This window comes from Mustela putorius, unplaced genomic scaffold, assembly GCF_011764305.1.
Source record: "Mustela putorius furo isolate JIRA1106 unplaced genomic scaffold, ASM1176430v1.1 tig00537284_pilon_pilon_pilon, whole genome shotgun sequence".
NCBI classification, from domain to species: domain Eukaryota; kingdom Metazoa; phylum Chordata; class Mammalia; order Carnivora; family Mustelidae; genus Mustela; species Mustela putorius.
In genome coordinates this window covers 3,436,472-3,445,399 of record NW_025422422.1, presented here as the reverse complement: position 1 = coordinate 3,445,399, position 8,928 = coordinate 3,436,472, and positions in this window count along the sequence as shown.

Below are 8,928 nucleotides of genomic sequence, written 5' to 3'. Positions count from 1 at the left end.
CCGACATGGCAGAACATGGGTGAAAAATGTAACCCAGCTGGAAAAATAAGCAAAATACACTGTCTTTTTTTTTTTTAACCTATCTCCTGATTTACTTACTATTCTTTCTTCAACATTATTTTAACTGTGACTTTTGTGTGTGTGGAAATCCACTTAAAACTTTTAAGAAAGAAGTTATTTGTAGTTAAAATAATGACCTTTCCATTAAATATAATTTGGGAGGCATTAGTACTAATTGTAATTATAATGGAATTTATGTCTGACACATTATAGTTCATGTGATGAAAGAAAACCAGGCACTCCCCAGAAATCAGTGACATACTTATCAGAATATTAATCTCCTTCAGTTACTCTTTAAGAGAATAAATAACTAATCAGTCACTGACTGCTAATATAATATATAACCCCTTGCTAAGATGGATGATAATTTAAGCTTCAGCAGAATATATTTATTTAACTGACAGAAATCATGACTCAATTTTATTTGTTTTAAGTGTTAATGCAATAAAGCCAGACTAGCAATAATGTGTGGAAAATGGAAATTTTTGAGTAATAATTTTTTAAATTAATCTTTGTGAGAAATAATAAATTCCATCTTAAACATTAGACATATATCTGAAATGTTTGTTAATTATTCAGTCTTATTAGTTAAGTGGTCCCTGAGAATTATATTTAATTTGTGTTAGGCCCATTCCTTGAGTACAGTTGTTTTGACCAGCAAATTTTATGGCATATAATTTTAGCTGCAGAAGTTTTGAGAAAATGGGCAAATAAATGTTGGTTGACCCAGACCAAAACTAGCTGTTATGATTCTGAATAAATTACAGGTATTAATCAACTTTGTTGGCATCACTTTTTTCTACTATAGTCGAAAAAGGGGAATAGGATCTTATTAAGAGAGAAAGCACACACCTAAATGTTGATTTATTTGTTTTTTATAATTATATCCCCAAAACAGGTGTAATCTCCATTGGCTGGTCTTTCATCGTGGTTCCGCTAAGGTCTAGCTAACAGAGTAGGTAGGACTAGCCGTTCTCTTGCTTGGGCTTTCTTACCAGTGTGTGCATGAGAAATAACAACATGATAGAGGACTCTATTTCCATACAGAGGGACTTTCAGGTAATGGAACACTCCAGCCCTGACTACCCTTCACACCTTTGGAGGAGAACGTGGTTATGCAATTTGTGAGTTGGGAAAGGAAATAGAGCTAAATATCATGCGCCTCTTTAGAAACCAGCCTACTTAAAGAGAAAGTACTATCTGGTTTGCTCTCGATTATTTAGAGAACAGTCTTGGACCAGAAGGTTCTATCCCTTCAGGAACGCAAAGAATTATTAATCACTGCAAATTACCAGTGTCTAACTAAAAATGGGATAAGATATTTGCAAACCCACTTAGTTGAAAATCTAAAGTTACCCTCTCTCAGTATTTTGTGAATTAACTCAGGATGAAAAGGGCATTTTTTAAAAAAAGATTTTATTTATTTGAGAGAGAATGAGAGAGAACACAAGAGGGGGAGGGTCAGTGGGAGAAGCAGACTCCCCACTGAGCAGGGAGCCCTACTTGATCCCAGGACTCCAGGGTCATGACCTGAGCTGAAGGCAAATGCTTAACAACTGAACCACCCAGACGTCCAGAAAAGGGCACTTACTTACTTACTGAGCCATCCATCAATCCCTAGCAGAGTGTGTGGGAATTCTGATTCTCTGGAGACTGATGGAAGCAGCCCCAGACACATATATGGACATTTAGACCATGTCAGGACTCAGTAAAGTTTGGTAGATGAAAGATTGCACACAGGTCTGAAGACCTCCTGTGATTCTCCACTTCCTGATGTTTGTGTAACAAGGCAGAAAGAGGTTCTGTGATTTAAATGACTGTGGTATTTCATGTCCTGTGTTCTTACCCATCCTCCATTTCCATCAATACCTCTATTGTAGATGTGCATCTTTCCAGCCTTCCATGTTCTTTACACCAGGGTTGCTCTTGAGAGGCTTCTCAGAGGAACTGGTATGGGAGAGGAGGCTGAGCTAAGGAGGTCCTTCTTGCCCAGTGGGGACGCTGAGGGAAGGAGAAAAACCAGTGGAGTCCTGTTTGTTTAGGTATCTGGTAGGACTTTACCTTCCATGTTTTTAGAGGATTATTTCTCTGGAGCCATGATGTATCTCCAGAGAGCCACCTAATTGTTGCCTTCCCAGTTGATATCAGACTCTGCACTAGGCAATTTTATATAAGTTATTCTGATTTCTTACAGCAACCCTATGAACTTGAGACCATTATTCAATTTTCAAAAAGGCACTGAAGGTCGGGATGGATAAATACTTCACCCAATGTACCCAGAGGGCATATTCCCTCTCGGAGGCACAGAAAACCCTCAGGAGCAGGGAACTCGCCCACTGGAGCCTGGCTGAGCTTAGATTCCTCTCTCTGTCACCTCACTGCAGTGGATGGTGAGTGAGCATCTCCTCTTCAGAGGTCAGCTGGGCACCTGCTTATCTGCAGGTTCCCTAGCTCCTCTCCCTGCAGCCCTAACCCCCCGGTTTCAGTTTTGATTTAGCTCTTTATTCCTCCCCCAACTGTAACATATGGACGAGGCCAGGGGGAGGCTTCTGCCGCTAACATGCCAAAAAGCCTTAATCTCTTTCGGCGATGAAGTTCTTTTCAAAATATGTGGGAAGGCTTAGTTGTCCTCTTCTCTCACCTCTTCACCCGCCGTCCGCACATTTACCGCCTTCCAGGCGCAGCTAGCAGCCAGTGGGAGTCCGGACTAGACAGCCCAGAAGTAGCCTTCCCCAGCAGGGCTACAGTCTCCTCTCTCGCTCTCTCTCTCTCTCTCTCTCTCTCTGGTAATGTTTCTGGTAATAAAACTGTGCTTCATTGACCTCGTGGTTCTCCAAGGCAGAGTGGATATTGTTTGTAGCTCATTTTCTCCAGGCAGTTTTAACAAAGTATGCTTTCGGAGATATCACGTAACTGAAAGACAGAATTAAGTGAGAATGTCAGAATTCTGGCAACAAGTAGCCCTCCACTCGTGTTTTTCATTGAAAAGCATATAGGATTACCTTATTGTTCCAGATATTAGTTTTCTGTACCCAGCATATACATATTTAAACAGCATAACAAATGGGCTATGCTATAAAGCACCTATATGTCACCAAGGCCCAGAAAGCCTGTGCTGTGCCAAGGCCTGGAGACATCTTTCCAAGTCTCCTCACATCTGAGGAGCTGATTGTCTCCGTGCTTGGGATGGGCCAGCCAGCCTGAGTTTAATAGCAAACATTCTCAGGTTTTTTTCAGATCCGTGTATAAAACAACTTCCATTTGATTGTGACATCTGCTTGCAAGGAGCAAATCCCCAGCACCACCGGTATATCTTGTCAGGCCAAAAACCAGAGAGGCTCTGTTTGGGGTTTTCTTCAAACACCATGGCTCAGGCTCTAGACCAGACCCTTGCTTGCTCTAGGGAACATTATCAACCTATGGCTCAGGGCTAAGGGTTGGGGCTGGGGTATCATTAGTGTTTTCATCACTAGCTGAAATGTACAGTCTGACAATCACCATGCCCGCAGATCAAAGGCAAGGGGAGGGGTTATCTGCTGCCAGCTGTGCTGTGACTCTGAGCACATTTCTGGCGAACTGACCCCAAGGTGAGCTGCGGAAGGAAACAGTCTCCAGTGGATGGCTCACATAGGAGAGGTTTCACATAGGAGAGGTTTCTAAGAGCAAATTCTCTGTCCCTTCCATTTGGGTAGCTCCATGGTGCCTAGCTGTAACAGCATGGGATGCTCGGAAACTGGTGTTTGATTGACGTGGGGAGAAATCTGTCAGTTTGTAGGAAGATTAGCCTGGTGGAAGTGAGGTGCTCTGGCTTGTCATCCTAGGCCTGCCACTGCTTTGCTTTCTGAGACCCACGCTCCAGTCACACTGACCCCTCGACCAGTCCCTGCACAGAGCATGGTCCCTCCCAATTCTGCTTTTCACATGGTGCACTCACTAGTGGGATATTTTTTTTTATTATTGGGTTATGTTAGTCACCATACAGTACATCATTAGTTTTTATAGTGTACCATAATTCATTGTTTGCGTATAACCCCCAGTGCTGCAGGACCCGGCAATTGCACTACTGGTATTTACTCCAAAGATGTGGATGTAGTGAAAAGAAGGGTCATAAGCACCCTAATGTTCATGACAGCAATGTCCACAATAGACAAACTGTGGAAAGAACCAAGATACCCTTCAACAGATGAATGGATAAAGAAGACGTGGTCCATATATATGATGGAATATTACTCAGCCATCAGAAAGGATGACTACCCAACTTTTTCATCAACATGAATGGGAGGAAGAGATTATGCTGAGTGAAATAAGTCAAGCAGAGAAAGTCAATTATCATATGGCTTCACTTATTTGTGAAACAGAAGAACTAATGGGATATTTTGCTTTACGTTCCTTGCAGGACAAACTGAGCATTTGTTCTCCAAGTCTCATCCTACATGTGCCTCCTTTAGGATTGATGAGCATTTTCTTACATCCTTAAAAGAATAATCTTTCCCTCTCTCTATGCTCCCAATGTCGCACATATCTGCTGGAGAAGGCATTGTTTGTGTGTCTGTCATTTTGAGATGTGACTACCTCTCAAAGGTGACCTAGTCAGTCTGTTCTGCAGATGGCTCTTATGGCACCTGGCTGGCAGAGCTGAATAGATGTTAGATGAGTGAATGCATGCATAAGAGAACAGGCAGATGGAAGAGATGAAGTGTTCTCTGCATCCTTGGAGGGAAAGCATTTCCTTTGGATGCAGGCATGTTTCTACAGGAGGAAATGTTTCCTGATCCTCTGGTTGCTCCCATTTTTTCCATCATGTCTACAGTTGCTGGAGAGGGAAATCTCTCTCAAGTTAGGAGCTTCCCTCCCTCTCAGATTCATATACTCTCCACTCAGTGTTTGTTGTTCATGCCATACTGGCCTTAACCTTTATTAAAGCATGCAGTTTTCTTACTAGAAAACGTTCTGTTCCCTCTCAAGTCACAATGTCTAGCTTCTTCTGGCAATTTCTGATAAGCCATTTCTTTTCTTTCTGTACAAAATACAGTTCTACACTATCCAGATCCATGCAGCTATGCTAACCCTTTCTCTGGATCTTGGGGTGTTGGCCATTAGAATCTTCTAGACTAAAATGTATGAGCAAAAACTTGAGCTAGTTCCAGAGTGTGGTGCCATGTTCCTGTAGTTGCTGGTCTCAACTATAGCTTGAGGAATATTATATAACATGCCAGCTGACAAAAAGAGTTTGACTGAACTCTGGCCCTGGGAAGCCTGATGACATAATCCAGGAGTTAATAGATTTTTACCAGGGGGAGACAGAGACAGGAGAAAGCCATTGGAAGAAATATTCACCCTTCCTCAACCCAATATAGTATTCTGAGAACAGGTAGTCGATATTGTGTGTGCAGGTCTTTCTCAAGATGATGTGAGAAAAAGAGCAACCGTCCATGTTTTTTCATGAAGCTGTACCCAGATGGGCAATGCGCCCCCTCATCTTTGTATTTGTTCTTCCTGCAGCTCCCCTGCTTACTTCTATCCTGGTTCTCTGGGTCACATTCCCAAGTATTAGCGAGTAACCTTTTCCCTCAGACTCTGTTTTTGACAGATCTGTGCTAAAACAACTCCTTGGCCAACTCAGATTAGTTTGACCTCCTTTGTGTTCTCATAATGCAGGGCGCATGTACATCTCACTTTCCACACTATATCACAATTATCTACTTTTGTGTCTCTTTCTTCTTCAAGATTATATATCTCTTGGAGTCAGAGATTACATTGTACTTATTTTTTAATCTCTGGCACCTAGCACAGTGCCTGGCATAAATTAGACCTCTGAAAATAGTAAATATATGCTGGATAACTGACTGTAAAAGAGAGCTAGAATTTCCCTGATCAGGGAGAGATTCCAACAGACCTAGGAAATATTTTAAATGGTTCGCCATCTCAATGTGTGGTCTCTTTTGGCTTCACCTAGATTGAGTCAGGGATGCTGCTAGCAATTACATCACACTACAAGATTATAATTATATCCAATAATCATGATAAAAATTGCTACAATATGCTTGGCACCTATATATTTTCATGCTATTAGATATTTCACATACATAATCTCATTATTGCAACAAACATATTAGGTTGTTGTTACATATTTTGGACTTTTTGGAAATGTAGCTGGACAATGGGCCTTGACTGAAGACTTTCTTGAGAGTATGATAAGGTTGTTTTAATTATAGTTTTTAAAAGGGAAGAAGGATTTCTTGAAGGTTAATACTATGTCTACCAGCATTCACCAATTGGCACCTAAATGCCTAGGGCAGAAGTACTTTAAAAAAAGAAAAATAATTTCATCCTCAATTAATCCAAATGTGACTTTGTACCCAACACTTTTATTCCACTTTTTGCCCCTTTTAATATACAAAGTATATTGTGACATGAGCTCAGGATCATAGAACTAGTCACCTCTGTCATCCTGCTTCCACTGAGGTTATAGAAGTTAGCAAGATGTAACAAAGGGAATTATGATCAGGGCACAGTGAATAATCGTGGCATTGAAAGTTTAGCCTGTTCTATAAACCTGCTGAAATCATGTTAATATGTTGCATGAGCATCTGGGGGGGAGGTCCAGTTTTCTAGAATAAGAGTTATATCAAATTCTGAAATGGATTAAGGATCACTGAGTTTAATTCTATGTGAACCTCTATCTTGAGGAAGGCTATGACGGATGGGGACAGAGCTCTGAGCCTCTGAGATCCCTGTTGGACAGCTGAGTTCTGAATAACCAGGGATTGCAAGAATGAACTCACCTGGTCATTCATGCTTTAGGTTCCTGAGTTGAAGCCTAGGTATAAAGGAAGTCATAGTATTTGCTTTTCTCTTTCAAAGCTGTGTCCTCCCTTTATTGTGGCTCTGTTGTCAGGATTTCATATTATGATGTAATCCAGCATAACTTGTCCAAAACAATATTAGATTTATTCCATTTGTTAAAAGAAGATATCACTAGTATGTGGCCCTTTTGGCAAAATCTCAATTCTTAGTTCTAGGCATGGGTTCAATCACCTGTTGCTAAGATACTGCAAAAAAATATATATTATCTGTTTTTAAGTGTTCCTTTTTAATTGAATATACTGCTGCTTTGAAATATCAGTGCAAAGGTTAAATAGGTCTTTGAAATCCTATATTCTTTTTTAACTGGCAGAACTATTTCTGAGTATTTTAAATGGAGAGCTGCTGTCTTAGTGAAGTTCCTTGAAGGAGTTGTGCAGAAAGGAGAACTCACAGAACAACTGCATTATGGAAACAGAGACTCAATCAGACGCATTTATGCCGAAAATGCTGGTCACAGTCATTGATTCTGCACCAAAGCTATGAGGGAAAATGCAGACACAATGCCAGCATTCCAGAACCCCAATTAGCCCTGTTTAGTTTTTTGTGTTTTGTTTGTTTGCTTGTTTGTTTGGTTTTTGTTTCAGAAGAGTAATACAAAGCATCCCCATGAGGGTCTGGGCCAGCGCCTCATAATCAAAATCATTAATATTTGTGTGACAAAACATTTTAATGTTTATGTTCAGTTCTATCACTTCAGGTCCAACTCTGTGGTCAAGTAAGTTTTTTCAAACTTAGGGAAACAAGTGGGTGTGAGGAACATTTTTGATGTTTTGTAATGAAAATAGATAATCATGGACCATTCAAATGGCGAGAAACTCCAGGGTGTACAAGATTCAGAGTAATTTCAGACCCCTGATAGCTGGCCTGTAGCAAGTTTGGGAGTGGAGTCCAGCAGGCTGGAGGGAATGATGGATTCAACACTCACAGAAAGCCCAGACTAAGCAGTCAGCAGTGACCAGAAGGGAATACCAGAGGTCTACAACCATGGCTGACACTTGGAAGGACTGGTAAGAATTTAAGGACATTGAGACCATCCCGTGTCTCTGCTCAATCCAAACACTTCCCTTACTCCACAGAGTCACTGGGCCAGTCCCGCCTGTCTCTCTAGAACCCTACAGCAGTCTCTTCACTAATCTGCCTGCTTTGTTCCAGTCTTATCAGTCTTTTATACCTGCCTCCATTGTGACCATTCTATGAAGTGAATCTGACCTTGCCATTTCCCCAGTGTGACCGTTCAGTGGTTTCCTATGACCAATAGGGAAAGTTGCTAAAAAGTAGGGCCCTGTCCTGTCCCCATCTTGCGTCTTAGTTCTCACTTCTCTTAAGCTCTGGATCATGCCAATCAGTGTCTCTACCTTCAGAATACTCTCCACACCTCTTGCTTCCTCACACTGATTCATACCCATTCTGAAAGACTTGACATCAGACAACTTCTGTTCCAGGCCCCAAACTGACCTTACATGCCTCCACATTTATCCCACAGCTATCTCAATGCAATTAGAACTTTTCACAAAAATTGCCTGTGTACATTCCTCTTCCATATGACTGTGAGTTTGTTGAGGGGAAAATCCATTTCTCTTCTATCATATTACCTCTGAAGCTTTAGCACAGTGCTTGGGACATGGATTATCCTCAGTAAGAAGTTATTATACTATGGGTGCAATGTCAAGACAGATAAAATTATGGAATATAGGCCTTCAAGAAACATGAAGAAGCATTATGAACAAAAATCTCCCAAGTTGGGCGCCTGGGTGGCTCAGTGGGTTGAGCCGCTGCCTTCGGCTCAGGTCATGATCTCAGGGTCCTGGGATCGAGTCCCACATCGGGCTCTCTGCTCAGCAGGGAGCCTGCTTCCCTCTCTCTCTCTCTGCCTGCCTCTCTGCCTACTTGTGATCTCTGTCTGTCAAATAAATAAATAAAAATCTTAAAAAAAAAAAAAATCTCCCAAGTGACATAAGAAAGGACACATACTATCCCAGAAGCGTTAGAAGTATTATGAGA